Below are 8569 nucleotides of genomic sequence, written 5' to 3' on the forward strand. Positions count from 1 at the left end.
CCAAGCATTGGCATTTGGGGTGAATTGTTAAAGATTACACCTTTTGTCAGACAAATATGAAGTTTGGGATTCAATCCGCGCTAGCTGCTTCCACAAAACTTGACTGTTGAAGTTTTAAGTCTGTGTCGGTCAGAAGCCTGGTTAAGCAGGCAGGGGTGCGGCAAGTCTGCATTCTTGTTAAAAATTCAGTCGAATCACTGTACTGATCATTGTATGTGCACTTGAGAACTTTTCTGCTGTGTCTAACTGTAGGTCGTGTATAGGACATAATCTCTTTGGGGTTGAATTATCCACCGAAAATGCGTGTTTTCGCCCACTTTATTGTTGTCCATGTCTTTAAGGCTTCTTGGGTAGGCTTCGGCAATGTTCCATTGTTCAGTTTTTATGGATTTAACCCGGTTCGATCAAGTAAATTCGCCTACGCATATAGTTTCAGCTTCAGTGACAAATAAGCATTCGTTGTATAACATTCGTGTGCTACATTGACATGAATGAATAATGGCTAAGTCCGCAATATCATATTGTAATTCACATTTATCGTGCACTGCGGTACTCGTACTTTGGCTGAAATTTCACCCTGTCTACTATAGTGTGGCCGATGTATCTCAAGTGTGTGGCAAAAATACGACACATTATGAAGTTGTCACGATACTGGTTTATAATTTCTTTCATGTCACGTCAAATGCACAATTGTACAATGTACATTGTACGTAGCCTATATGTACAAAATATATCGGGCCTATTCCGCACAGCATTAGTGTATAACCACAATATAATGCAGGTTAAGGGTATTTAGAGCTGGGAATACTAGAAGGAGTTAAATTTCAGCCACAAACTTATATGCGCAGTACGCAATATGGGCGTAGCAAGAATTCAAATTAGAATGGGACACCAGGTTACGTCACGGAACAATCATTGAATTGGGCGAAAGAGGGACTAAATTGGGCAAAGTTTCCTGGTTATTTTCATATCTATATTGATGTGTTATTCACTATTTGGTAGCTTTATGAATTGCACACTAAGCCTAACCGACAATTCGCATACAGCTTTCGGATCGTATCAATGGTTCCATCTATGAAGATAAATTTAGTACTACAAGACTTTTTGAAGCTTATTATGATGCAATCTGCAGCTTCACAGCTATCAAATCCATATTTCCGATAAATCAATTATAGTATACATACAAATATTCCGGAGATCCTTAACTTCAATATAGTTATTACATCAGTGAGTCAATTGTCACATCATAATGGAATATACAAACCGTCGTCACCAGAACAGCTGCTGCTATGTTTGGCTACAGCTATGTAAAATGTTTCGTTATATGCCGTATTTCCGCGCTGAAGAGACCAGACTGGCTATCGACTGACCGTATTAGTCGTCGTGAATCTGTGAAGAAAGCCTCTTTCGAGATTGAAAATATCTGGATGGTGAGTTACATTTCGTATCTGTACTATTGTAGTAAAGAACATTTGTTCCGTTGCGTTTCCAGTACAGATCCGATTCAGACTGTTACTCAGTGTCGCAGCTGTACTGAACAGAATTATATGTAGCAAGTTGGAATTTTAAACGTACCGGTAGTGACGATACATTGAATTCACATAAATTGTTGTATCACCAGTACCGATACCAATCTCCAAGACACAGTAGCTCAATGTCTCTAATGGAGATACTGTTGACAGGTCCAGCATAAACTATGATTATAAACTACGGTAATTTGGGTTTGAGCGACATCGTTTGTAAGTGCATTGAAAAAAAAATCGACTCGATTGTCGTTATATTGATTACCAAAGCACATCACGACCTGTTTAAGTGTAAAGGGTAGCCTACCACTGACTATGCAGAGCTATGTTTATAGGCCTATCACCCTGTCATTATCACTGAGCTATATACACATTATATATTATGTTATGTTATGGTAGGAAGGTAAACATATTATCTATTCTACTTCAGACTTGCATGGGCAAAGATCGCAAATTTGGGGCTCTTGAAGAATGAAATTATTGATTTCTCCTCATGAGAAAACAAGTGTAACATACAAACAGCAAAGGGCTGAAGCATATGAAGCAATGGTATCTGAGGTGAGCAATGGACATTTGATGAAAGCTTTCGATCCCCGTAAATTGGGGCCAGTAAATGTTAATGATATTATGACATGGGTGAAAATATGACGATGCTATATTGCTATCACTATGAATATGAGAGACTTGACTAGGAACAGGCTTACCTCATTGAACATATTTTGCAGTGGCCAACTCAGACTATCTGTTGAGAGTATGTGACCCATCAACCAGACTACTTCTTTTGAAACTACTTCTCTGAGTTCTGTTCATATATTTATTTTAATTTGAAGCAGCTTGACATGGATTTGACGTAGCCACTTCTATATGCTTGTCATTGAGTAGAAATTGACATCTATGGCTTGAGTAGCAATGTGCACTACTGCGGTCAACTCGGTGTGCAACAATGCACGGATTAGCTGGGTCTTCAATGTTTTGACCAATATGAAGAGGCAAACATAGCCTTGCCAAAGTTTATCAAACTATCCTTTCGATCAATATAAACAAATCATAATATATGCACTTCTTGACTCATGATATGACATACACACGATCTGTGCATATGCACAAATCTGCTTTTTGTTAGATTCAAGGACTGATTGCTATTAGTAGCAGACTCTTACTCTGTGAATGTGAAATCAAATATGTTGTTGGTGAGTAATATACTATGCGTAGGATAGTTACAAAATTATACTTTAACTCGCTTATTTACAAGCATAAAGCAAGTCAAGGCTACAACATCAGTACACATTTCGGATGTCGTGGGCCTTTCGAATCCAATCCAAATTGTCAACTAAACGTTTACCGTATGCCTCATGGTTATTTTTTCAATTTTAGGATGCTGCTATACAAGCTAATATCATGGAATTTCAACCAAATCGACGTCACATTTAACGGTGGAAGCGTATGCTGCGAAACAGTAAAGGATCGTTATCAAACAGCTTATATTCCAAGGTAATCATTATCATTCAGCTAATTTGCAAATTTCCATGTATAGGCTAAGGCAGTGGTTCCCAACGTGGGCGATATCGCCCCCCAGGGGGCGATTTGGCAGTCTAGGGGAGCGAAAATGACGAAGGGGGCGACAGGGGGGCGAAAATAGACAAAGGGGGCGACGGGGGGCGAAAATAGGAAGGGGCGATAGGGGGGCGATGACGCGTCAAAACGGCTGACCTTTTTTTTTTAGTCAACCCACGGAAATTTAGTTACAAAAGTGTGTCTAATTAGACATCGAGCCGAAAATTTGACCTTTTTTTTTAGTCAACCCGCCGGTGATTACAGTTTGTATGCCCAATTTTCGGTACACGAAATTTTGGGGGCGATGATCGGTGTTGACCTTGAAAAGGGGGCGATGGGTCGAAAAAGGTTGGGAACCACTGGGCTAAGGCAAGTCAAGGTTTCCTAATCAGACCTGTATCTGCGGTCGCTTTGAATCCATTCTGAAAGTCAATATTGCCCAACTAGAAAACGTTTCGTGTTTTGGATTAATACCAAGTAGTCAAATTTAAATCAAGTCTATGCATCTCTTTCTCTGATTATTTTCTAAATTTTAGGATGCTGCTTAAAGACTGCATGCTCCAAGAGCAAGATTATATCACTGGAACTAACCGAGTTTAGGAGTATGCTGCGACAACTGAAAGACTCGTTATCAAGCCAGCAGGTATGACAACTTTGTTAACGACACCTGATGTCAACTTTCGTAGTCGCATATATGAAGTAAACCAAAGCAGAGATGCTCAAAGTTACTAACGTTGCTACTCAAGTCTATGTAGAAATACCCCGTCAATTTATACTCGATTACAAGTAGATGCAACAGTTCCCAATACAAGTCAAAACTACGTCAAGTGGAAGTAGAATACGAAATGTCGGAAAAATAGTCAAGTATGGTAAGTAGTTTTTCGGAAGTTTGTACTTTGAAAATTGCAATATGAATCTTCGCGACTAATATAGAATTACTAATGGCATATGACACTACTAACAGGAACAATCTTCAAAAATATATTCAGTTATTCCTGGTACAGGTGGTGTTGCTAGACTTGGACAACTAGATATTCTAGTTGTCTAATTATACTAATTGAAGCTATTCTAATTTGTGAAATGTTTCTATGCTCTAATTCTAATTCTAATCGAATTTGTGAAATCTTTCTATGGTCTACGGTAATTTTAATTCTAATCTAATGTCTGGGTTTCCTGAAAAGGCTACAGGAGAACTGTAGAATGCGAAACGAGCCAAGCTTGCGGTGCAGTAGGGGTGTTCAAAAATGACTTTTTATTCTCAAATTCTACTCGCTACTTGACAAAATTGTTAGGTTACCTTATTGAAGCTTGCACACTAAATTTGGTTTGATTCCAACCAGCAGCCGCATTGCTACTGGAGAAGAAAGTTTTTTTAATTTATTATATTAAAATGAGTCAAAATTTTCTGTTCACCCATGAAATTGTTGTCTATAAACGATGCCCACCAAATTTGCCACAATTCAAACCAGCCGGAGCGGAGTTACTGATGTCGAAAAATTTGGATTTGAATAAAATAGTATTTACGGTGGGCACAACTTTAATAACTGATTAAAGAATCGGTCACCGTAAAAATACTATTATATTAAAATCCAATATTTTTCAACGGCAATAACTCCGCTTCCACTAGTTGGAATTGAGCCAAATCGGTTGAGCAATGTTTCTATAGAAAACCTAACAATTTAATGGGGTGAACAGAAAATTTCAAATCTTCTTTTATTCATTTTCATATATTAAATAAAAAACTTTCTTCTCCTGTAGCAATGCGGCTACCGGTTGGAATCGAACCAAATTTGGCGTGCAGGCTTAAATTAGGTAACCTTACAATTTTATCAAGTAGCCAGTACGATTTGAGAAAAAAATCCATTTTTGAAGACCCCCAGCGCACATATCAGATGAGTTTAGAATCCAATCCAAATTGTCAACTAAACGTTTATACCTCATGGTTATTATTTCAATTTTAGGATGCTACTATACAAGATCATGTCAGGGCATTTCAACCAAGTCGACGTCGCATTGAACCATAATACCGTATGCTGCGAAACAGTGATGGATCGTTATCAAACAGCACAAATTGCAAGGTAATCATTAGCATCCAGCAAATTTGCTAATTTCCATGTATAAGGCAAGTCAAGGTTTTCTAATCAGACCTGTATCTGCGGTCGCTTTGAATCCATTCTGAAAGTCAATATTGCCCAACTAGAAAACGTTTCGTGTTTTGCATTAATACCAAGTAGTCAAATTTAAATCAAGTCCATGCATCTCTTTCTCTGATTTTCTTCTAATTTTAGGATGCTGCTTAAAGACTGCATGCTGCAAGAGCAAGATTATATCATAGGAACTAACCGAGTTTAGAAGTTTGCTGCGAAAACTGAAAGACTCGTTATCAAGCCAGCAGGTATGACAACTTTGGTGATGACCAGGGCAATTTTTTTTTACCTAAAACATGGAAGATTTTGACCTAAAAAATCTAAATTTTGACCTTTTTTGACTTAAAAACTGAAATTTGACCAAATTTTGACCTCACGTATGCAAATTAGGTGTTTTCGCATATAATGTTAAAATTGTACTACTTATCTTCATTTCTGGTTGGAACTGTCTGTCCTTACAAAGTAGATTGGCCTGAAAAAACGTTTTTGGCTCAAAAACTGACAGATTTTTACATGAAAAACTAGTATTTTAACGAAATCTGGCCCTATGAAGAATTCCAGTAGTTACATTACGTATTCTGGTGGAAATAATTAAAATTTGTTGTAGTACAACGAAAGATCCTTTCCTACATTCTCGGGTAGAAAGTGTCTGTCCTTACTACGTAGCTTGCCAAGAACGGAGAAAGAACGTTCAACAGCAGCATTTTTTGACTGACAACACTCAAGTTTTGTGCACAGTGCTGGTGACAAACCGTGTTGCTTCATTCTGACAATGTTGTCTATATCACAATTTTTAAGCTTGCGCTTCTTGATATAAGAACCATGCAATGTCCAAGCATTCTTGCTTCAGCTAGGATATTGTGGTACGTTGACCATAAAACCATGTCCATATTTGTTTCCTTTGACCCTTTATGATTCACAATGAACAGACGATGGTCCGTTTACAACGGTAGGCCTATAAAGTAGGCTACAAGCTGTAAAATGTCAAATGATAAGTTCACCGACAGAGCAAAATCTACGATACAAACGAAATGCAGAGGTCAAAAAATGTTTGACTTTGTAAACAATTTTGACAAATTTTGACCTAACGCTACAATTTTGACCTAATTTTGACTTTTTTTGACATGTCAAAAAAAATGGCCCTAGTAATGACACCTGATGTCAACTTTCGTAGTCGCATCTATGAGGTAAACCAAAGCAGAGATGGTCAAAGTTACCAGCGTTGCTACTCAAGTCGATGTAAACATACCAACTTCAATTTATACTCGATTACAAGTAGATGCAACAGTTCCCAATACAAGTCAAAACTACGCCAAGTGGAAGTAGAATACGAAATGTTGGAAAAATAGTCAAGTATGGTACGCAGATTTTCAGAGGATTCTACCTTGAAAATTGCGATATGAATCTTCGCGACTAATATAAAATTACTAATGGCATGTGACACTACTAACAGCAAGAATCTTCAAAAATGTATTCAGTTATTTCTGATATAGGCGGTGTTGCTAGTATTCTAGTTGTCTAATTATCCTAATTGAAGCTATTCTAATTTGTGAAATGTTTCTATGCTCTAATTCCAATTCTAATCGAATGTATGAAATCTTTCTATGATCTAATTTTAAGTCTAATCTAATGTCTGGTTTTCCTGGAAATGCTACAGGAGAACTGTATAGTGCGAAACAAGCCAAGCTTGCTGTACAGTAGGGGTGTTAAAAATGAATCTTTATTCTCAAATTCTTCTGGCTACTTGGTAAAATTATTGGATTACGGAATTGAAGCCTAAACACCAAATTTGGTTCAATTCCAACCAGTAGCCGCATTGCTACAGGAGAAGAAAGTTATTTTATTTATTATTTAAAAATTAGTAAAAAAATTCAAAATTTTCTGTTCACCAATGAAATTGTAAGGTTGTCTATAGAAACGATGCCCACCAAATTTGCCTCAAATCAAACCAGCCGAAGCGGAGTTAGTGATTTCGAAAAATTTGGATTTGAATAAAATAGTATTTACGGTGGGCACAACAGTCATAAATGATTAAAGAATCGTTCACCGTAAATACTATTTTATTCAAATCCAAAATTTTGTGACGGCAATAACTCCGCTTCCACTGGTTGGAATTGAGCCAAATCGGTTGAGCATTGTTGCTATAGACAACCTAACAATTTAATGGGGTGAACAGAAAATTTTAAATCTTTTTTCGTTCATTTTCATATAATAAATAAAAAACTTTCTTCTCCTGTAGCAATGCGGCTACTGGTTGGAATCAAACCAAATTTGGTGTGCAGGCTTCAATTAGGTAACCTAACGATTTTATCAAGTAACCAGTAGATTTGAAAGAATAAGTCATTTTTGAACACCCTACTGTACAGTAGACATTTGCTATTCTCATGCTCATAAGATAAACTATGATTTGATGATAACGGAATTTGATTCAACTCTTGGCGATTTCAGTAATTCTAATTCTAATCTAATTTGAAAAAAACTGTTAGGTAGAATTATAATTTTAATCTAATTTCCAACTGTGTAGCTCAAATTTTAATTCTACTCTAATTCGAAAAAAAACTTGTAGTTGTAATATAATTCCAATCCAATTTGGAAAAAGGGAACGTTTTCTAGTTGTCCAAGTCTGCCTGTTACATGCGGCTTGCATGAAAACTATCCATCAATTTCCATCTTGTCGATGCCTAATTGCCCACACATACAGTGATCGTGTGTGAACATGTTTCCTATAGCGGTAAGTTCACCCTATCGGACCACAGTCTGTGCTGCAATTCCTTAGCAAGTGTAACATCTGATTTTTTGTAAGTACTTTGTGAAAATATATATACTTTGTAATGGCTTCTATTTTTGTGGTCTTTCATTAAGTTATGCATGTTAGCACATGTGCCTGTTATTTGGGTTGTGAATATGCAATTTGATTTCAGGATGATGCCACAAGTTCTTGCTGAAGATAGTGACTCAGCCTTCGCCGTACAAGAGTGTTTTTCGGAAACCTGGAGGAGGCGACTTCCCAATACTAAATGGGCAATGTTCTTCGAGTAGTATTTTCAGTGAATTTTTTCTCCGTCGCTGGGATCTCTGCTTTTGTTATTTCACGAAATATGTTTCCATTTTATGTTATTATGGTTCAATTGATATCGAATATATGCAATCAAGAAAGTTTATTTGCAATAGCGTGCCATTTGGAAGAAGATGCAGGATTTCAAGTGGGGTGTATATATTGAAATTCCGCCCCAATCAATTCTAATGGCTAGGGTGAGATATCCGATATACACCGCAAGGAATGGGGTGGATTCTGGTCATTCACACCGGCAGGGTTACGTAAGTTCTGTTTTCGTGTACCACCTT

The 8569-nt window shown here is 37.2% G+C and overlaps 1 long non-coding RNA gene across 5 annotated transcripts; it reads left to right on the forward strand.

The window, feature by feature from the left end:
- Positions 1–1079: 1079 nt before the first annotated feature.
- LOC145450976 (uncharacterized) lies at positions 1080–8380 on the forward strand. 5 transcript variants are annotated; one of them, XR_013918653.1, is made up of 7 exons: positions 1080–1430; positions 1954–2081; positions 2898–3014; positions 3614–3720; positions 5039–5155; positions 5366–5472; positions 8146–8380. It is a non-coding gene; the product is annotated as an uncharacterized LOC145450976 (long non-coding RNA). The 5 variants fall into 5 exon arrangements; XR_013918654.1 differs by lacking the exons at positions 5039–5155; positions 5366–5472; XR_013918650.1 differs by lacking the exons at positions 3614–3720; positions 5039–5155; positions 5366–5472; positions 8146–8380 and adding an exon at positions 3321–3573.
- The last annotated feature ends 189 nt before the right edge of the window (positions 8381–8569 follow it).

The sequence above is a fragment of the Botryllus schlosseri genome, chromosome 11 (assembly GCF_051294905.1).
Source record: "Botryllus schlosseri isolate E-star chromosome 11, Bs_hap1, whole genome shotgun sequence".
NCBI classification, from domain to species: Eukaryota; Metazoa; Chordata; class Ascidiacea; order Stolidobranchia; family Styelidae; genus Botryllus; species Botryllus schlosseri.